At 36.7% G+C, this 22,919-nt stretch overlaps 1 protein-coding gene across 2 annotated transcripts in view; it reads left to right on the top strand.

Annotated features, from left to right (window-relative positions):
- ctnna2 (catenin (cadherin-associated protein), alpha 2) overlaps positions 1 to 22,919 on the top strand; it is a 1,866,011-nt gene that overhangs the window by 1,050,902 nt on the left and 792,190 nt on the right. The window lies entirely within an intron of this gene.

Below are 22,919 nucleotides of genomic sequence, written 5' to 3'. Positions count from 1 at the left end.
AATGCTAGTCAATTGCAGGGTATGTACACACACATCAATTTTACACATATACTAACACCTTAGAGTTGCTATTTAATGTACTCTGTGCAGTATGAAGTAGGGGAAAATGTATGCACTCAAAAAAAGAATATACAAATGGCACATAGACAATTACAAAGTTCAAAACTACACCCAGTTTCCTGAAACTGTGAGGCAGCAACATAAACTACCGCACCATTGTACTCCTCTATTATGAAAAATGGGCTAGACTAAAGAACAAGTCAATTACAGAAGATTGGGCCCATAACTACCATCAGGTTATGTTTCCACCAGAAGTGGTTTGGCTTTAGTGTAGCACAATGAAATTTAAAATTGAAGTGAAACCTGATTTAAAAATAATATCATTAGTAACTTTTCAACAAAAATACAGGAAAGAAGGTTAAAGTGTTATGGGCATGTCATGAGAAGAGAGGTAATCAATGTGGGCAGAAGAATTATGGATATGGAGGTGACAGAGGAGAAGATGAAGACCAAAGACAAAGTGAATGGTCTGTGTCAAGGGAGATCTAGATAGATAGATAGATAGATAGATAGATAGATAGATAGATAGATAGATAGATAGATAGATAGATAGATAGATAGATAGATAGATAGATAGATAGATAGATAGATAGATAGATAGATAGATAGATAGATAGATAGATAGATAGATAGATAGATAGATAGAACTTTATTAATGGAAAACAAAGGATATCAAATGAGGAAGTGTATACAACATACAAGACTGAAGGGGACTGGTCAAACATAGTGACCCAACATAAAAGTGGTGAAATCTTTAGACAACGAAGAATGATTATATTGTTAGTTAAAATGAGGAAGCAGACAGATGTTCCAGAGTGATAGTTTGTTTCATTCATCCAAAGAATTAATAATTTGAAAAATATGTGACACATGCAACAATCAAATACAAATAGATGTCACTGCCTACAGCATGAAAACAAGCTGTCAGCCCATTCTTTTTATCTTAAATTTGTCTGAAGATAAAAGTTTCACATTGTCCTAATTTTATTTTGTTGGTAACTTTTATCTAGACATGAAGATATTCCAAAAACCAAGAAGAACCAAAAAAACTCTCCTGTTATTTACATGCAAGATAAAATAAAGGAGAGCTTAGTTTACACATTTCATAGGTGACTTGAATAAGGCCAACAGTGAATATGAGATAATAATGTGGGTCATGCACTTTTGCTCAATGTGAGTGTAGCAGGTGTTTATTAATTGCCATCACTGTAATGAAGATCCAAAGTAGTCACAAGCCCCTCCAGCCAAAGCAGTCCAGTTCAGTAATTCTTGTGGATGGATAAAGGCAGAACAAGTGCATCTTTCCAATACTGGTTTAATTTTCTTTTTTTTTTATGATTGATTAAAAATCCTGCAATACTCTTTACCAGAATGTGGTGTATTTCAAACAATCTTCAAGAACATTAAACTAAATAAACCTTCTGGAATCGACAAAGTCTCCTGGCCCGATTCACTTGCAATTTTGCTCCCACTTTCACTTTCACCTGGAGGGAATGCTGCAGCGTCAGGTCCCAGGAGATCCATTGTTTTGCCTATCTGTTCCGGGTCACATGCTGCTAGGCCATATCTTAAACTTGAACTTAAGGCCTGTTTAGACTTAGATTAAATGGATCTCCTTCCTGTTTTATGTAGACTACCTATCATGAAATAAAATAAATGGTTCTTAATTTGACCCTGGTGCTGCCAGTGTATGCTCCAGCTGCCCATGTGACTGGAGTATAATAAGCTAAATCAGAAAAGAGGTGGATGAACACACAGAATATAAGTGTTCCTGCCTTTTCATATCTTCTGATTTGATCAGAGCTTAAATCTGTCATATTTTTACACATCATCTAAGGTGCCCATACGAATTAATATGTATACTTGACTGAAATAAATAAATAAATAAAACTGCTGTTAACAGTACACAAACATAATAGTGCCTTAAGGCTTAACAGTGACTTGTCATTTGTTTGTTTAATCATTTACCTGTCATGATCTGGTTGTGCAATTAATTTTTTCTGGCTTTATTTTCACTTCTTTTCAGTCTCGTTTTTCTTTTAAGGGATTTGTCATCTGCTCAGTTCATTTCTGCTATACATTTTTTTTTTTTAAAGGGTCTTAATATCTGCGGTGGGTTGGCACCCTGCCCGGGATTGGTTCCTGCCTTGTGCCCTGTGTTGGCTGGGATTGGCTCCAGCAGACCCCCGTGACCCTGTGTTCAGATTCAGCGGGTTGGAAAATGGATGGATGGATGGGTCTTAATATTTTGCGTCTTTCAGTGATGGTCTTGTTGTTACAGTGAGGTTGAAGAATTTAAATGTCAGATCCATATTCTTCCTGGTATCCAAGACAGGATAACAAGCTCTTTCTTTTTGTTGTGTGCTTTGTTGTGTGATTTTCTGGTTTAATAGAATCCTTGATCTGTTTTCTGATTTTGATTTTTGTTCACATTGAAAAAAACTAGACTTGGCTTTCAATAAGGTTTCATCTTCTGGCTGTGCAGCTTTTACTTTGTTTGTAACATTAGCTAGATAAAATGTGCACCTACCCTTGAAACAGTCACAACCACAAAAACTATGGAAGTTTATTCATACCAAAATTAAATGTATTCCAGTTTTATTGTGTCATAATTAAAACCATATCAACCAAATGATGAATTGATTTTCACTATGACACACAATTTTCATGTCAGTTTAAAATGAAACACAACATTGTGTTCCATTTTAACTCATGTCCATATATCGTGTGTCATAATTTTAAGCAAAGCAAATGTTTTGCATGAATTACAATTCAATTCAAGGCTATGTGTTAATGATACTGAATGTAATCAAGTGACCAATCAGTGTCAAAAAACAGGGCAAGGGGCTTCAGCACTTACGTTAAGAGGTGTTCCACTTCTACACATCTCTGTTGTCTGGTGGAATGCATAGGTATCGTCAGTATGGAGTGATTAACTAAAACGTAAGAAGTATGTTTTGGGTCTTGCTGAGAAAGTTTACTGCTATATTAAGTTGCCTAAGTAATGCGTTTTACATGACTTTTATCATATTGTTTTATTCTCCTACTGATAGTCCTGACCGGTACGTCAAGTAGTTCAGCAATAGCCAGTACTGTCATTCCCAATCACAGATATTTACGAGCCATATTTAGGGGAATATTGGCATACAGACTCTTCTGTTGATAATTGATGTCATTTATTTGCTGCAACTCTTCAGAAAATTAGCTCTCAAATGCATTCTTAGGATTTTCGGTGCAACAGCTAGAAATTCTTCTCCTGTTGCTGCTTTTATTATGCCAACCTTTTCCAGAAACTGGTCAACATGGAAGAGAATGAAATTATCATTTACATTGCCAGATTCCACTTGCTCAGTGACAGGGCAGATTCCCTGTCTTATCAACTCACCATCTTTAGCGGTCAATGAACAAACTCTCTTGCCCAAACTGTTGATGCTTATTGTCCGACCCTTTCATGCTGATTGGTCATTTGAGTACATTCAGTTTAGACATTTAATGCATGATCTTGAATCAAAATGCAAAACGCTCTAAGCAGCTGCTTAGTGAAATACAATATGTGCGTTTTGCTTTTAGTTAAAACACACAATCTATGGACATGAATTAAAATGCAAGAGACTTTTATATTGTAATTTGTTATTGCATTTTAAACTGATGTGAAAATTGTATTCTGTAGTGTTAGGCAATTGATCATTTGGTTGATATGTTTGTAATTACAACACAATAAAACTGTGCCATAATGAAATGCACCTTATGCATATGCATTGCATTGAAACATAGTTAACATGTTAGATTGCATTACATTTTGCCATTAATAATCCTCCATAAAAAAACAACCAAATACTTTTCATTTTATGCTTTAGTTGTGTCAGTTCAGTGACTCGCAAAGTCAGTGTAATTCCCACCACTAACTTCCTGAGTGACCCCGATAAAGTCATTGGGCCTGCCGATGCTTGATCTACGTAGAAATGTAATAAGTAAACATTTGGAACAGTGAGAATGCTATTTATGATTTGTGTGTATTATTGTAATATGCAAGTCACTTTGGAAGAATCCATCAGCTAACAGAAATAAAAATACCGAGTTTTATTTGCCCATCTGTTTGTAAAATGCATTTTGTAATTGGTTCATTTTAAGACGGATGTTTTCAAATTTGGCCATAAATTACAAATTATTAATCCATAAACCATTATGAAACCATGCAAATGGATTTATAATAACTCTGTTTTTAAGACCATAATGGTTTTTCAAAACTGCTTTAATTGCCTGATATTAATGCATGGAGCTTTTTTTGTTTGCATTATTGCACTCTGTGGACACGCTGTGTGTAGTACGGCTGTACAAATCAGTAGACATTGTGCATTTTATTATAGCTGGAAACTTGTGCAAACACCTTGAGCCTGTACTCAGTGAAGAGCTTTATAGAAGCATAAATGGGCTTACATTGAAATCACTAGGACACAGTTTCTTTTTTGCATGTAAATTTAGACCTAGTGCTAATTGTATGAGCTTGTGTGTTTTATTCGCGAATTTCAATGTTCTAGCGACTATAGTAATTATAGAGGGTCTTCAGTAAATGGAAATCAGGCTTAAAAATGATTAAGATCTAAAGATTTCTTTTCATGAAAGTATTTTCTTTTCACACTGTGCAGTTGCAAAGGTTGCAAAGGTGCGCCTGCATGCACAGTTATTTTCATTGTGATCATTTATTTTCTTTTCAAAAGCTAAATCAATCTTCTGGATGTTTCCCATTGTTTCTGAGACTTATGTTCTGACAGGTGAAAAAAATAACATAAATATACATTTATCCAGGATTTTGTTCCAATAATATGTTGCTATTTACTTCTATAATCTACTAATTACAATTACTATTATTATTGTTACTATTATTATTATTGTTATTGTTCTTGTTATTATTATAATTACTGTTATTATTGTTAGATTGTATGAACCGTTTTTTTTTTTTTTCTGAGAAATGAACTTCTGGCTTTCATTTCTGTTTTGGGTGTATTACGTGAAGCTGAATGAGTTCAGTTTCAGTCTGCTTAAGGTTATGTGACCTAATTTGCATTTCTTTGACAGAAATTGTAGTAATTTTCTGAATAAGATGTCTTTTATTCCTTATAGCTGTAGAGAGGTAACATGTTATTATAGATTCTTTCTCTTTTTAAACTCAATTCAATATATGTGTTTGTATGCATGTACATAAAACTTGAAAGTCTTATAAAATTGACATAGTATATTTTTATGGAGTGTACAGTATGTATCCATTATTATCTGGTATATAAATCGCCAACATTTCTCCACTTTAAATGTTCGGGTTAACCTGTGTCTGGTTTAGCATTTTCTCTTTATTTTGGCCTTCTTTCTGAAGGAATTCTGTGGATGTTAAACTTGTGCCCTCATATATTTTGTGTTAGTCAATAAAACAGTAAGAGTGTCTTCATACTTCATAGATTTCAGACCAGAAATCAGTTTAATTCATATCAAGCTTCATTGGTGTTTCTATCACAAAACTCCACACGTATGTTTCTATTTGTCATTTGCATCTAGGAAAAGAACCATTATGTCATACGACCTGAACAGAATACTTGACATATATTTTAATCTCATGGCAGGTATGGTCCCTAAACCTGATGGATCACTTCCTAAAACACTAACCTGTTTACACATTGTGACAAAGTTTGTCCTTGAAATTATGAATGCTCTTCAGTGATATTAAGTGTGTAATACAGCTGTGATTGATGACAGGAATTCCATGTTCTTTATTTGCAGTTAGATCCTTCCTGGGTTTGTGAAGCAACCGCGGTGACATGCTAGTTGTTTTTACTCCCTGACACATGGCTTATCCACTTTGTTTATTTGATAGTCAATTCATGAATTTGCTATTCAGTCCAATATGATGTTTTGCATATATTTATAAATGTTATTTTTTTCCTTCACAAAGAGTTGCAGTCAGTTTGTATTCATATGCTTAATGCGCCTTTCAAGTGACAGTTTACTGATAAATAATTCAAAACTTAACTGGTGTATCTAATAGATACATCAAAGCAACAATACTAATGTTTGTAATTATGAACAAAGCAAAGAGGTACATGTACTATGTCATAAAAATATTACAAGGAAAGAAACCTAAAGTGTCCTATAAAATACTTGTACAATATACATTAAATTCATAATAAGATGATTAATAAAAATTTGCCGGCAAACAGCTTCAACAGAATTCTGCATTAAAATCAATTGTAAACGATACAACATTCTCCAGTGAAATGTTAATGCTTTTTTGAGTGGCGTGTTAAGTGAGCAGGTCAAATTGCTGCTGTCAAAAAGGAGGAACATTCTATAACTGGCCATTTCAACTTTGGGAAATTGATTGATCCATTTTTATTTTATATTGTTTCCTACATACACAGCACAAAGAATGCAGTTTAAAGCGACAAAAGGTACTGTATCAAAATGCAGTACTGTAGTAATAGCCCAGGGTGGAAGCAGTTTTGGAAGGAAATGGAGTCAGAAGTAATTACTATCCAAGGTCAACTACTGGGAGATTGAGAATCCAGCAAACAAACTCAATGCACAAAACCAAAATTGTAGTCACGGGGTTTAGCAAGAGAGTCAAAAACCAGGATATGCACATAAACTGAGCCAAAACATGGCTAAAAAACATATTCAAAAAGACAGAAAAGAATTTGGAACCAGAGCGCAACATGATGCACAAAAAGTAAGACTAGAGACTTTTTAAGTTGTATCTACAAACTTGCACAAACCAGGAGGTCCACAATGCTGACCTTTTATACCGTCCTGGTAATGACATTGCACACTCCTGGCTGTCCTGTCTAAGAGTGACAAACTAATGTCAAAATGGCCGTTTCAAAATGTTGTTGTGGGAAAATGTGATTTAAATGTTAAAAACTGAGAAATAAATTTGATCACAGGATACCTTGACATCTAAAACCTCCAGGATGCAGTTTCAATTAATTTTTGGGGTAAAGGAAAATGTATAAAAAAATAAAGAACAAATCTTATCATATAGAAGATAATTAAAAATGTACAATAAGTCAAAAGAAAATATCCAAATGAGGTAAGATTGTGCAAATATAGAAAAAAAAAATGGAAGTGTGACTGAGTTGGAGTAGACTGACAGTACAACTTCATAAATCACGCGTTAGACTAAGTGCTCCTGTAAGTATACTAATGTCAGTCTTAATATCTCAAAAATGAATTCATTGTTTATGGCTTCTTTTTCTATTCTTTAAATTGTAGTTATCGTAACACTGTTTTGCTTTGTCACACGAGCTGCCCTTTGTAGTTTTGTTGTTTTTTGTCTTTTTTTCATGGTTGCAGCATCTGTTGTTATGGTTGTGAGGCCCGTGACCAACATTTATGTGAAAACGTCACTGTGTTTCCTAGGGATATAAAAGATGGCAAATCACAATATTTATGGTCAAAGTTTTTAGATCCAGTGAAGGACATGCATTGATTAGCGTTTCAGTTGTTGTTTAGTGAAAGGATTCTTCTTTTTACTTCTTTGCTTAGAATCTTGCAGATTGTCTGTTTGGACCCTTAATTTTTGGCCTTGCTGTTTGCTTTTGCCATTTTTAAGTCTTTTTAATTCCAGTAACGAATCTCTGCCTGTCTTTAACCATTCTTTTGTCGACTATTTCTTGTTCCATTTCCCTTTTGCACTTTTTTAGAACAAACCTTTATTTTTCTTTCTATTTTAAGGCGCAATAATGTGAATATTTGATGGAACCTTACACATAAAAACCTAGGGTCAGAAAGAGCTACAACAATAAATGAATATCCGGCAAACTGAAGCAATCTTTGTATATGTTTGTGTTTTTTCAGTTTACTTCCTAGGATTATTACATCTCCCTCGCCTAAGTGGGGTTTCCAAAGGTAAAAGGTCCCTCATCTTCCATAATCTATTACCTTTTAGCCAATATGGATATGTGAGTCACAATAAACCTCTAACCCTCCCCTTTGCCATTTTATTTGCCTCTCACTGGAGTTGATGCTAATCATGTTCGCCATCTCCTTTTCTGTTTGCCTAATGTTAACAGATTGTTCAAAGCCATTGCAACATCTACTGCGGAGAAGTGGCTATTTGTTAAGTGTTTAATTCAAGAGGTAATCTTCAGCTGCCGCTTTCGGCAGAATCAATTTTCAAAGCCTTTATGTGTTAAGGTAACCTATTTTGTCTGATGTGATTTATTTAAGTAATATACTTGCACTTGCATTTGAAGCAATGTCCACAAGTTTATACAATAGGATGGGCACTTTATACACCTTTTTTAATCAATAGTTCATTTTCAAAATTGTCCTTAGGCCATCTTTTCTGTTCTTAAATGCCAAAGGACAGCTCTTTTGTCCCCTATATTTTCCTGTGACCAAAAGCAATTTTAAATAGGACTTGATCCTTAGAGAGAGATTTTGTAGTAATGGAGAGTAGGTGGATATGACACATACTGTATTTGATCATCTCTAAGAGTGTCCCAATGAGGCACACTGAATTTTTTCTATAGATATTTAGGGCTTGCGCTTTTCATTCTTTTGTGACTTTACTGTCGCACTATGTGCCTTAGTGAAGAAAACAGTTTATATTAGTGCTTATTGAGCAGGGCACTGCATGCATTTTCTTTAACTTGTATTAGCGTGTTTATTATTAATCTGGTGCCTGACTCCATTTGTATGGTGTCTGCTCAATTTCTTTGTGTCTATGTGGTTTAACCTCTCACTGATGTGGTTTTAATATAACATCCGATAGATAGATAGATAGATAGATAGATAGATAGATAGATAGATAGATAGATAGATAGATAGATAGATAGATAGATAGATAGATAGATAGATAGATAGATAGATAGATAGATAGATAGATAGATAGATAGATAGATAGATAGATAGATAAACTGGTGGTGGTAAACTAACACATTGTGGGTCTATGCATGTGTCAGCCATGCGAAGGACTGGCACTCTGTGCTTGGTTGGCTCCAGCTTCTTGTCTTTAGCCAAATGTTGCTGGGATAGGCTTTGTCCCTAAACTGGTTTGAACAGGTTACATCACACACACACACACACTCATACATTATATATACACATTCATGACATTCATAGTCTGAATCACAATCGGATTGTATGGGTGCTTACCTACCAGGTAACGCTTGTGGTTGGTCTGCAAGTCGGCAAACATCCACCACGGTGCCCTCTACAGTTGCGAGAAGCAGATCATAGAATGTTTCATAGTTGCAAAGAGTACGCGACACGTGTTTCGCCCTAATTCTGGGTTCATCAGGCGTACACACTCACTGCACCCCCTCTCAGGGATCGAACCTCGGACGTCAGCGTCAGAAGCGAATCCTCTTTACGCTGTGCCACGGCGTGTGGTTCGTTAATTTGACAACATGTAGATCGGGGTAATTACATTCATGACATTCATAGTCTGAATTACAATCTGATTGTATGGGTGGTTTACATTATTTGACAGTAAATTATGCAACATTCTATGATGCTAAGGATCTGTGCTGGTATCCAGAAGGTTGCCGGTTCTAATCCCCATCACTGCCAAAAGAGATCCTACTCTGCTGGGCCCTTGAGCAAGACCCTTAACCTGTAATTACTGCAGGGGCACTGTTCAATGGCTGACCCTGCACTCTGACCCCAAGGGATATGTGAAAACTAACAAATTCCTAATACAAGATATTGTATAAGGCAAAATAAAGAACAACAATATATGTGTGTATATACTGTGTGTGTGTGTGCGTATATATATATATATATATATATATATATATCTATATATATATATATATATATATATATATATATATATATATATATATATATATATATACAGTATATAGATTTTTTTTTTTTTTTTTTAAATATAGATGAGTCAATAATTCAGTATATCCAGGCTTGTGTCCTGCAAATCATCACTTAGCTTCATTCTCCTTCTAGCAATGCCGTGTATTTTCGGGACATTCGTCTTGGTACTGCACCACAGTTCATTTCAGAATAGCAGGCATGCCACAGCATGCTGGCAATTTCAATTTCTCTTTGGAATCCATTTCTTCAATTTACTGTTTTAAATGTTTTTCTCACCTTAGGCACTGCACATCATTTATGAAAGCAGATAGAGCAAAGCTGAAGTGGTGTGATTTTCTTTCTAATTTTACTGCAGAAATGACCTTTTTTAATGATAAGATTATTTTTTTCCTCATTATTTGAGGTCTTTAAAATAGAAACAAATCTCCCATTGTTCATATCTTGTCAGCTCCATGAATAGGGAATGCAAGTAATTTCCCAAATACAATAAAGATTTCATAGAATTTCATTGAATGGGAGCATAATAAAAGTACACTCTATGAGCTGTTTAGCTCATTTTTCATCTTTACTTTGAGATCAGGTCTCTTAATACTTTGTGAAAACCAGAAGTTTAAAAGGAGTACATTTTAGTGAAAGCTGTAGTGCTGTTTTCTTGATATTAGGATATTAATGTGCATTGGGTTTAATTGTGACATCTTTCAAAATTAACAATCCTAGGACTCTGATTAGCTATTTTGTCACACTGGATATGTTGTCATTTTCTGAGTGGTGACAGGTTGAGACAAATGGGACACATTTTTGTGGCTAACCTAACAAACTATATGAACACAAGTGTCTTTTGTTTGAAAACCTTTGTGACCCTAAACTCAGAATGCACAAACTTCTGATTTTATGGTTGTCCATAGAGAAGACATGAATGTATTATTTTCGCTAGTGATTCTAGTCTGTGTAATTACACAGGTGCCATAAGTTACCATTCCAATTCTTACTTTTTTTTATAAAATTGTTGAAAACACCATTCTTTTTTAATCAGACATATCTGTAACACCATTTTCCTCTAAATGTGTATTACTGCAGGTTAAGCGTGTATTTTTTTTCTTTCTTTTTTTTTTGGTTGAAGCTGTGGAACCTTCTAGTGTTAAATTTAGCTGGTGCCTTCAGTTAGTTACTGGAAGGCTCTTCTTGTACCTATGCAAGTTTCCTCCACCAGAGTTGTGTGTGCAAGAAATGGATGGATGGATGGATGGATGGATGAAGATGTTCAATTGATTTGGAGATTGAACTGCATACTGTTCACTTTGCTGCTGTTTATGAGATGCAGGAGTCTTTTTGAAAACTAATTTTGCTGACATTTATACTTAAGCAGAAAAAAAAATAAGTGAGTAAATAATTAAACTGATTTTACGTCTTACTGATTTGCCAGATCCAGCAACAGTATTTTATCATTAAGTGTTAAACTTGTGCGACATGTTATCATTTTAGCAGTAACACGGTTACACTTCAGTAGTGCAAACTACATTATCCTACAAAACATTGTCATCTTCTTTATTTTTGGGGACTAACATTAAATGACTGTTTCTACATAACAAGGATTTAAAAATTTTCTTTAATATAAAATTTCCGAACAAAAATACATGTTTTTTAATAAGGAATATAGTTTGTGATATTACAGGAATTCACAGCCAGAATAAATTATAACATATATGAGGAAGCATTCACCTAAGTTCTGAATATTATGTTGGTATTTACAGATGCGGGTGCTAAACTATGAGTGTATTAAAGGCCAGAAAACTGTAGCAGTAATGCTAGGATAAAACAATTTAAATATCGTGTTTAGAATCCTGCTTTTTTAAAAAGATAGCTCACTAGATGAAAATCAGACTGATGCAAAAGTAGTAGAAATATTGGTATTGAAAACATGACTGTATATGATATAAAGGTCTTTGTAATAGGAAATATATGTAAACAAATCCTGATAAATAAAGAAAATCTATAGAGGGTTTGCACAGTGCTCTCAAACAAATGGCAGACAATAACTGGTGTTGCACAAGAAATTCTATTCTCCTTTTATGAGAATCCACTTATGTTAATGGTGGAAAAGACATATTTTGCTCTTCCTGCAAATTTAGATCAACAACTTGTGTGTTCCTTCTTAATATACCACTGTTTCAATTTTTTATTGTAAATTACACAGTTCTATATTCAGTCAACTGTTAGATCTTCATAAGCTGTTTTACTGGTGCTGAAGCCAATTCAGAGCACTCTGTGCTATTGTCAGAAATCACAGGAATGTATGGAATTGGCTCAGACATACTGGACAATTATTTACATATTTTTACTGATGGTGATATATAGATAGGGAAGGAACTATATCGAATGGAATGATGGATGGATGAAGTGGGAGAAAGAGGCACTTTCAATAAAATTATCAAAATGTGCTTCACCTTCTAGAGCCAGTTTGGTAATTTTCTGTCTTCTGAGATCTTTATTGTTATTCACAAATCCATACATAACATGGGCTTCTTGATTGTTCCAGACTCTCTGAAATCCATTTGCACTTTTTGTGATAATTGAAAAACACTTGCATATTCAATTCTCTACCATGCCATCATTTCCATACCTTTAGAAATCCCTGGTGTTCCACATTGGTTACATGGGCTCACTAATACAAGCTCATCCAACACCCATTCTGTAGGACAACTAACCCAAAGCCCATCACTTAAACCTGGCCTTGTCACAGTTGTAAAAAATTAACAGTTTTAAGGTAGTATATACAATAAAACTGTGTACTGTGCTCTAATTTTACATTCAATCACTCTATTTTTCTATATTTTTTATACCTCATTTTGTTTTAGTTCAAGTTCTATTTTACTGGAGGTGCCTTGTGAGCAGTTCAGATTTTCCTACATTTTTTTTCCCACTCTAATTTGTTCTGGTGTGTGGAGGATGGCCAGAGCCCTTACCCGACCAGAATGCTTTTGGAATGGAAGAGCTGGGTGAGAAAGTGTGCTCAGTGCATTATCTCTCCTAGAGTACTGGATGGCAGTGCATTGGATTCCCGCAGGGTTTCATGGGAGTTGGAGTTCGGCACAGCCCTGCTGGGTTCCGTGGGTGCCACCAGGGTGTGCTGCAGGGATGGCAGATCTGCTTCCAGAGAAAGTGCTTCCAGATCAAGCCTGTTGGACACAGGAATTACTCCCTGGTATTACATAAAAGGAGCCAGCTGCCACTGTTCCAGGAACCAGTGTTGGGAGGAAGAAGGATGAAGCTTGCTGGAGAAGGAGTGGAGGCGGAAGGAAAGACCAAGACAGAGAGAAGAAGATAAGTAAAGAAAATGCTTAACTGTCCTTATTGTATTGTGTGGGCTGCTTGCTAAACAATTCAGAAGAGTTTCCCACAACCAAATAAAAATCCATTTGTTGTGCTGGACTTGTGTCTGCATCTGATTTTGTTAGATTTAGGAAGCTGGTGAGCCCCCTGCAGGCCACAGGTGTTGTTGTAAGTGTGTTTCCTATGGTCTGACCTCCCACCGGGGTCCTACTTGTATCTATTTTATTCCAAGTAAGCTTAACATAGTCCTGAGGAGGAAGGCATTTTAACCTCGTGGTTAAGGACTATATGATAAAGTCAGGTCGGCCTACAGTCTTCTAGAAGTCAAGATGTAGAGAAGTGGAAGCAACCACGCTTGTGATTTGTAGGTCACTTTGGAAGAGAGCATTAGATTAGGTAATTAAATTTAAAATTGCATATAGAAAATGGAGAAGTTAATGTTTTATAGTGTGTGATAAAGTTAAGGGTTTCAACAAAAAATGACCTTCTATCATTTTATCCTCATCACAAGAAGAAGAATGTTGTGGATTGCCTCCTAGTAAATTACAGAGGGCAGTCCCCAGTCGGTCATCTCCATAACGGTACCATACACCATGTCTGGTCTTTGACATGTCATCTTATGTGGTTCCTCCACAGACTTTTCAGAGTCCCTTCACACATTGCTCTTTAGTATGCTGGTAACTGTACCCAATTTTCAGCTTTTTCTAAAAAAGGCCAGCTATGTACTAGCTGTAAAGAATGATAGCAAACATTAAACAGATTGTTGAGCACTAGGACAGGTGCTGACATTCTCCAGTGGCAACAAATGATTTTTGTGACATTATATGTCATTTTACAACAGATTTGCACTATAGACCCCTTCTCATAAAGATCACATAAAGATAGAGAACTAATCAGAAGCCAAATACTCAAATTTGTTTATTTTTTGGTGTTGTCTGTTCATTGATATGATAGACGATGTTACTCTGGTGAGGTTTCAGCAAAGTGTAATTGCCTCCCGAAGTCGTCTTCTGCCATTCCTTTGCTAGGATAGCTCATCTATTTATTGATGATGCCCTATTTACTGAAGGGAACATATAACTGCCTACTGAATGCTTGCAGGTGTGAGTTAGAAGTGCTCTGAAAATAAACCAGTAATATTCTACAAACCTTTATGAAACAGAAAGTCATTTGCCCAAGGTAACTGCACCGAGAGACACCGCATGTAAGTTTTCTTTTAAAATGTTCTGGTTCAGTGCTTACGAGTCCCTGAGAGAAAGAAGAAGAATGAACAGGCGGCTTAAATGCTTGCAATGTTTCACATTAATTCAGAGCTAAATGTTTTCCTAACCTTTCGAACGTAAGCCTTGAAGACATTTTCTTGAGCTGAAGTTTACTTATTTATTTTACGCTCATGCTTTTTAATGCTCTTCGTTCTAATTCCATTTCCTTTGACTCCAGATGGTACCGAGTTCAAAGAGTTTAAATATGAACTGATGGGTTTACTGGGTGGGCAAGGGGGCTTCTAAGGAGGAAAGGAGCCTTGATCCCTTTAAGACCTGTGGAACTTTTTGAGGTGAAGTGTTTTCAGGGCCCAGCAAAGGGCACCACTGTTTGGTGGTCCTAAGACTTTATAGATCAGTTTCTGATTCTGGATGTGGCGGCGCTATATAAATAAAATGTATTATTATTATTATTATTAAAGCTGCTTCACAGAAGGAGACTATTTATGGCAAAGACTCGCTGGTGGGAGGAAAGTTGACTAGGACCAGGTGTAACAGAGAATGAAAGAGAGAGAATATAAAGAAGGGAGTGTGCTAGTACTGTAATACTGTACAGGTGGAAATGCAGGGATGAGTTAACCCCACTCTGCAGACCAGGGGTGGGCAACATCAGTGCTGGAGGGCCACAGTGGCTGTAGGTTTCCATTCCAATCCTTGCCAATTCCAGTCATTGTTTCATTTTATGGCTTGTTAGTCTGCAATGTTAGGTTCTTATATTGTAGATTTTCCAAGGAAATCGTCCAAATGATTTGAAGCCTAAAATGGATCATTTTCAGTCTGTCACATTTTCTGTTAAGTGTTTTATTAAATCAAACAGTGTATGATGAATACACACAGATGTAAATGGAAACAAACTAGATGGAGAACTGCTGGCTGCTGTGTCATTTACATCTTATTGCTAATAAGGAGCCATTAAAAACAGTGAATGCAGCTGTTTAAGACTGAAATAAGCAATTAAGGGTGGGGAACCTTAACAAGCGAGACCACTAAAATGAAGCAAAATGTCACTTAAACAATAAGTGCGTCATCAGCAAAAAATGACTTCTCATTAAGAAACTTGGTGATGATACCATAATATCTGACATAGGAAATAGTGTCTTGGTACATGGTTGGATTTGATTTATGCCACGCAAAGTGATTAGTATTTTAGCCAAAGTGGTCATCACACTGTGTTTTCCTAATAAACAGATGGTACATCCTTTTGGTTACCTGAAGATTTCAGTTGCAGTTTAGGATGATTTACACTTTCTGTCAATATTTGTGTAGGGCTCTTGAACCAGTTGAGTGGTGCCATTCCTTGTAGGTGATTACTGGCCTGTCATTTCAGATCATCACATGTTTGAACACCTGAGCCATAATAGAGTGTAAACTGTGTAAGGATTTGGTAATTCTTGGCCATTAACCCTTTCTGCACATGTTGGGGGGCCATTGAGGTTTTCCTTCCAAATGACTAGCAAATGCTGAGGCATCTTATAAGCAATGTGGCCTCTCAGTGATAGATTTCAGCTCCCATTTCTTTATTGTTGAGCCACAAGGTATCAGAAGGAGAGCCAGTCCCTTTGATAACGATTTGTACCCTTTTCATGATGTATCAGTGGCCACTTTGCCCTGACTTCTTTTGAAGGTTCTTTCATCTGCATTTTTCTACAGTACATGTCCCTTTAAATTCACAGTGTGACCACTGAATCCTAAACATATTGAAGTTTTCAGTTGTCAATAAGACCATTAAGAGCTACCAAAACAGAGGAGACTGAATATATCAGAGTAGTTTTTATCTACTAACTGTGTCTTTAAAATGGTTCTTCTGGACTGTGTGAGTTTGAAATAAAAATACAGGTTGAAGCAATATTTGGAAACATCATGTGTAAATCTCTTGACATTTGAAAACTTTAAAAGATCTGAAAAGACAGAACAATGCAGTTTTGACTTAGACATTGAGGCTTTAGATGTATAGGAGTCATGTTTGCGCATGGCTTCTGAGCTAAAGAGGAATTCATTATTATTTTAGTTTTCTATCATGTTTGACAAACAGGTTTCATGTATTTTTTGTTGCTATGTTCTCAGCATCAGCAAGTAATACAGTGCCATGTCAATCTTTATATTGGCTCTTCCAGTGCTGCCTTTGAGAGATGTTTATCAGCAGTGGTGTACGGTAAGTGTTAAAGTGTAGTCAGTGTTGCCACGTAACCAACGCAGTGCATCACTGAATAGAGCACTCTTCACACAGGGAGGAGGAGGGAGGGAAGGAAAGCATACATTTTCTTAAAACAGGATAATCCTGTGAAGATGAAGCAAGATCAGTCGTTCAAGAAAGCACAGCCCATGTTTACAGCTATTTGAAAGTAGGAAGATTGTCTGGGAATTAGTCAGGGTAAAGGGATTTTCGTTACAGACTTATTTAGACTCATATTGGGATTTAGGAAGGCTTCAGTGCACTTTGAAAGAGTACCTGTGATCCATAATGATGCTGCAGCAGACAGTAATGTGTTCAAGGCATTATTAGGCACGCGTCTTACAGAAAGAGAAACGTTGTCTGTCTTGTAACTTAAGCCAGTTGAGTTTCACAGATCCTGCTGTCTGCCGTTCAGCAAAATGTTAAATTTTGTGTGTGTGTGTGTGTGTGTGCGCTCTCGTTTTTTGTTTTGAAAGTGGATGTTTGTGTTTTTTATGCTAGCAGATGCCATATTTGGCTTGGGCTGACATTTAAAAGTGCTGATGCTCCTGGCTTTTGATTCTTGCCACTCGCTGATCACCTGTTGAGGCAGAGGTGCAAGCTAAAAGCGTAGAAAATTATTTCAATTGATACTTCTCTGTATGAGCTGAGTAATTCAGCCAGCATGAATACCTTGTCTAATAAAAGGGAAGAACTTCTCACATACAGTGCCTACTAAAAAAAAAAAACTCTAAAAAATTAAAGCGGCAGAAAAACAATTAGTGTGAGCTTTATTTCTGACTATGACATCTGATTTCTTCCAGGGTTTTAGTTGGTAGCTTCGGGCTCTGGTGTTGTTGATAGCAAAATCTCTGTTTCAGGTTGTGTGCTTAGTGAATTATGGTTCTGTGTATACATGGCTGGTATGTGGCACATTTAAAGACTTCTTCATATTGATTCTCAGTATATATGAATTGAGACTGCCTATGCCACCTTTGTCCAGTGTGATAAGCTTGGCATTAAATGCCTTAGAAAGTCAAAAATTGTAAAAAGTACAGAGAATGTTTGAAAACACACAAAATGACAATATAGGATGATTTAGTTCAGGAGAATGAGCATTCATCACCAAGCTTCATTCTGATTTCATTCAACACAACAAACCACTTTAAACCCGTAAGAAATGTCACCTACACCTCTCTTTCTTTCTCCTAGCATTTAAGCATTTGTCCATCACATCTCAACAATCCTCTTCAAGTAACACAACAATGAAGTCCTCCCTGGAATTACATCTGAGGACATGTTGGATGGCACTTTTGTGGTCAGAAATATCCCAAGGTACTACTGTGATCTTTCCAGAGTTCTCTTTGGCGGCCCCAGGTTGTCCTTCACTCCTGAGTTTTAGTTCATATTTCAAGAGACCATATAAACCCAAGGCAGCCTGAGTAACACAATATACAACAAGGATTCACGCATAAACTATTGAAGTCCTTGTGGGCACACATCACCTGGGTCACTTTTACTGCCAAGGAAACATTGCTTCCCCTGGAGGTCATCTTTCTTGTTGACTGACATAACATACGGCCTTTCTGCCACTGCGGGTTTCTTCTGCCTTGTACAGGCTCTCCTCGGCACTGCTGTCATGTACCTCTGAGTACATCACAGTCTTAAAACAAGATGATGGTCAATAAATGTATCATTCATAATTTTACAAAGCACCTTTTACATAATTTTACAAAGCACTATGACAAGATGGGTAAGAGTGAAAGCAAGAATGAGAAAAAAATACACCGGCCATTGAAAAATATAGTGGAAAATGTGAAAGTGAAAGTTTGCTGTGATGCGCCATGCAGTGTTCTCCTTCACAGACTAGATATAGTCTCGGAAGGCTATGTAAATTGTTTTTGCATTGTTCTGAATAATTTTTCCGCTATTGTATTATTCACATCATATGTTGTAAAGTTATATGTTATTTGGTGTGTCAGTTGGTAATATGTTTTAGGGTTAGGGTTCTCATTTAGGAATGATTGGCTGTAGTAAAATTTTATTTTTTCTTAAAAAATAAAGATTTTTAAAATCTAAAAGGTTATACATTTTGTTAGATCTTTAGGTAATAAATCTTTGCTTTCCTGACTTTCATTTCAGGTTTTAAACTATAAGAAATTCGAATCAACTGACTCTTTGTGTCCCAGAGTTATTACTTTAGTGGACTGCACTGGAATCTTGGCAACCTGTAAAATAAAATAAACCACCAATGACTCACTCTTATTTTTTTAGTTCTGTATTTTTTAAGAGGCTTAAAGTGGTTCTGAAAAGTAATGCTAACTCAAGACAGGCATTTTTCTCCCGAAAGGAAACTCTGGGCTCAAAGCTGAATAATAAAAAAGGTGTCAATGTCATACTCTCTGTTTGCTGTCAAGGATCCTCCACAGACAATCCACTTTTTGTGTGTTCAGCTCCCATTTTTGTTCAGTAACTTTGATGTTCTATTGTAAAGTTTGATTGTCCATAGTTCATCATAGTGTAGTTCACTATGATCTCCTTTCTATTCTAATTGCAGGTTCTCCCTCTTCTGTTTTTATTTGTTTGTTCCAGCACAACACGATAGACTGACCTGGAAGGAGTTTGGCCACATAGCCCTCATTAAAATATGTCAGTTTGCGTCATTGTTGTTGTGTTATGGTTAAGAGCTTTGATTCAGTGTTTACCAAAAAATAAGTTCCTCTATGCTCAATTGTAGAAAGACCACCCAATGTTTTTTCTGAACGCACTAATTCCATTAAAGCCTCAAAGTAATCCAGCACCAATCCTACAACATTTACGTATAAAGCAGAAAACAGCTCTGAATGGGAGGCCAGTTGATTTCACTGGAAATTCACATTCACATATGTGACTATATCATAATAGAGATGCAGTTATGAATACTTTTAAGAAATGGAGGAAAGAGAGAAGCAAGTCTTCTTGGAATTAATTTTTAACAACCAAAAAATTAAAAAAGAGACACAGGTAACATCATATTTAACTGGAAAATCCATCCATTCATTTTCAAACCTACTTATTATCCTGAGCAGTGTTGTGGGGAAGACAGAGCTTGTCCCAGCAAGCACCAGGTACAGACAGGAAGAACCCCTGGACAGGGCACCACTCCATCATAGGGTGAACACACACACTCGGGCCAATTTTCCAATGCCAATCTCCCAAACCTACATGTCTTTGGACTATGGATGGAAACCCATGTAGATGAGGAAAAAGATGCAAATTCTATGTGGGGAGCACCTGGGATTTGAACCCCGGTTACCATGCTACCACTGCACCACCCTAGCTGGACAATCTAATACCAAAACCAAAATGAAATCTAAAATTTACAGCGAAAAACAAAGAAGTGTGTAAAATCTTTTCTGTTTGTTTTTAGATCTCCAATCCAAAGATATTACTATTAAATATGCAGCCTTTCCTTAGAGAGGTAGTGTTATGATACTATAAGGCCTCAAACCACATTCAGTATTTGCAGTGGAGTCATTGCTATAAACAAAATGGAGGCACCATACAACACACCCACAAAATGGTGAACAACATACAGAGATGCTGGCAGCAGCTCTGACCACCATGTCTACCTTGATTTAACTACCATGGCACCATGTCTCCCCAGATTTAAAACCCCATCCACCCATTAATGAATTTGCATTAGCTTTGCCACACCAGTTTCCCCACTTCTTCTCTCACTCTTTGTGTTTTGTAGTTCAGACTCACAGAAACCAACTCCAGATGGGGCGACAGCCAGCTTGAAAACCAGGTAAGAATTCCTAAATATGAGTTGTAAGAAAGAACCCAGCTGATATCCAGTCAAAAACACTTCACGAAATTTGAGTGAACTTCATTTTTGTTTTCCATATAACTCCTTTTCTCCTTGATGCGTGCATTTTAGTCTTCCACATTGTAAGTTTCTGTTTGAAGTTGCTGTATGTGTTTAATGATGATTTAGTTCATTTAGTTTCAGTAATTAAATCATTAGTTTAGCACAGGAATTTCAGGTCACTTGCCCAGATCTAGAATTATGTTTCGGTTATTATTTGTTAACCTAAGATCATTTTCAAATATAAATTACTGTTATTTTGAATTTATTTTATTACTCATCAAACTGACATTCTTTTTCTAGGTGACACCTCATTGAGTGCTGCTATGTTGCTTATAGTAAGACCCTCCGTGCCAATTACATGAGAATGGTGTGTGACATACCCCATGTAGGACAAATGATGTAATCACATTGCCACTTTTTAAGATGGTGATTTGCATTGCCACATCTCAAAAATCTTTCGATTAAAACAATTAAAACTAAGCTGACCTCTAGATAAATGAGAAAAGTATTGTGGACTAGATTCAGGACTTCACTTTGCTGCTTATTGACCTCAATACTGCATCTTGTTTTGATATTTTGACACTTGGTTTTCTTATAATTTCTTTTCGTATTTTTAACTGAAGCCTCATTATAGACAATGATTACAGACTGCCCTTTAAAAACCCTTCATTTCCTGATTCAGTTTCAACATTTATAAACCCTTATGGCTTGTCGGTTTCCTACAGGCATTACAATGAGAACATTGACACTGATATTCATGTCCATTAACATTTATAATGTGTCGGGCTCAGATGTGTTAGACATTAAAGCATATTCAATGGCCACATTAACACACAGAATAGCTTCTCTCTGAGCAGCTAGTGATTTAAAAAAGCAAAACCTTGGAGTAACAAAGAGAGTGCTTGTATAGGCACCATATTAACTGTGACTTTGCCACACCCCATTTCCCCACCTCTTGTGCCACCTTTTATTTATTTATGTATTTATTTTGCCTCTTTAGTTCCCCCCTGTCCCCGTCAGGCCCAGCACTTTTTATTTTGGCGTGAATGCCTGAATGTGCACAGTGCTACATGATGAGAGGGCTGTGCTTGTTGAAGTACTGCTGTTTCATCCCTCATTGTTCGTTTATTTACCCAAAGCTTTAGTGTGTGGTTTATACTTGATGGAACTCTGCATTTTTCTTAGTTGACCTTCAAATAAAGTAGGAAATAAAAGTTGCAGAAAAAAGGAAAATATGTTTCAATCCCTGTATGCTGACCATGACGGACCTCCAGGATTGTTTTAAGTATTTGAGGACTTGAAGGGTTGGAGTTGAAAGAAGGCCGGAGGCAGGACTATTTTTTCTTCTTCTGGGTTGTTGATTTCCTTGCTGCAGGGAAAAATGCAAAACAAAAGTCTAACTGCAGACCTCCAGTGAGGAACTATAGCTTAAGCTGTCCAGAGCTCCATTCTGTTGAGGAGCCAATCAATTTCCACACATTTGATGACATTTTGCTGCCTTTGCATTACACATCGGTGATGTTATGTGACATTCATTGCATTTTTCTCAACGTGCCAATTTTAACAATACCTCACACTTCGTTACTATAAAACATCCTTCCACTATTGTTAAGATTAAGATTGTCTTCTTTTGACGAGTTGTGTATAAGAACTGTGTCTTGTGCACTAAGACTGTCATGCAGTGCTGTGGGATGTAGCCAGCCCCTTATCAGAGTTTGCACCATGTAGCATAATCATACAGTCAAACTGACTCTTCCTGAATTGCGGAGTTCCGGAGGTCTGCAGCTAGACACTTTTTGGAAAACGGCAAACACGTGATCTGTGATGCAGCCTCAAAATCCTTCCCCGTGTTACCTTAAATCAGTTCCTGTAAGGACTGCAGCACGTTTGCATTTATATCAGTGTGTTTAAAGAGGAAGCAGTAGCAATTTTCAATCTTTTAAAAGAACAAAGTACTCTTTTAGTTAGCCACTTTTAAATAATCTAACCCTTATTAGGGTTTTCTGGTGATTTAAACAAAAACAGTTGTGATATTTCGGACGCAGTCATGATGGGAAGGAGTGTGGGGGAGAGAGCGCTTGCACGGGGTATTACCTGTCCCAGAATGGCAGAGGGCAGCCTCCCTGACTTGGTATGGTGCCACAGGCTTGGAGCTTGATAGCTCAGCCATGTTGGTGTCTGTGGTCACTGCCAGGGGGCACATGGAGAACTGCTGAGCCCTTTGTTGCAGCACTTCCACCACACCCAGTAGTGCTGCTGGAAGGAAATTACAGGACACCTGGAGTACTTCCAGGAGCTCTATAAAAGAAGCCGCCTCACTCTATTTGAAGAGCCGTAGTCGGGAGGAAGAGGGTTGTAGTTTGCAGGAGGAAGAGTGGAGGTGGAAGGACAGAGAAAAGGCGAAGTGAAAGTATTGAGCTCTTTATTGGTGCTGGTGGGA

The sequence above is a fragment of the Erpetoichthys calabaricus genome, chromosome 5 (genome assembly GCF_900747795.2).
Source record: "Erpetoichthys calabaricus chromosome 5, fErpCal1.3, whole genome shotgun sequence".
NCBI lineage: Eukaryota > Metazoa > Chordata > Cladistia > Polypteriformes > Polypteridae > Erpetoichthys > Erpetoichthys calabaricus.
This window is presented reverse-complemented; position numbering and strand designations above follow the sequence as displayed.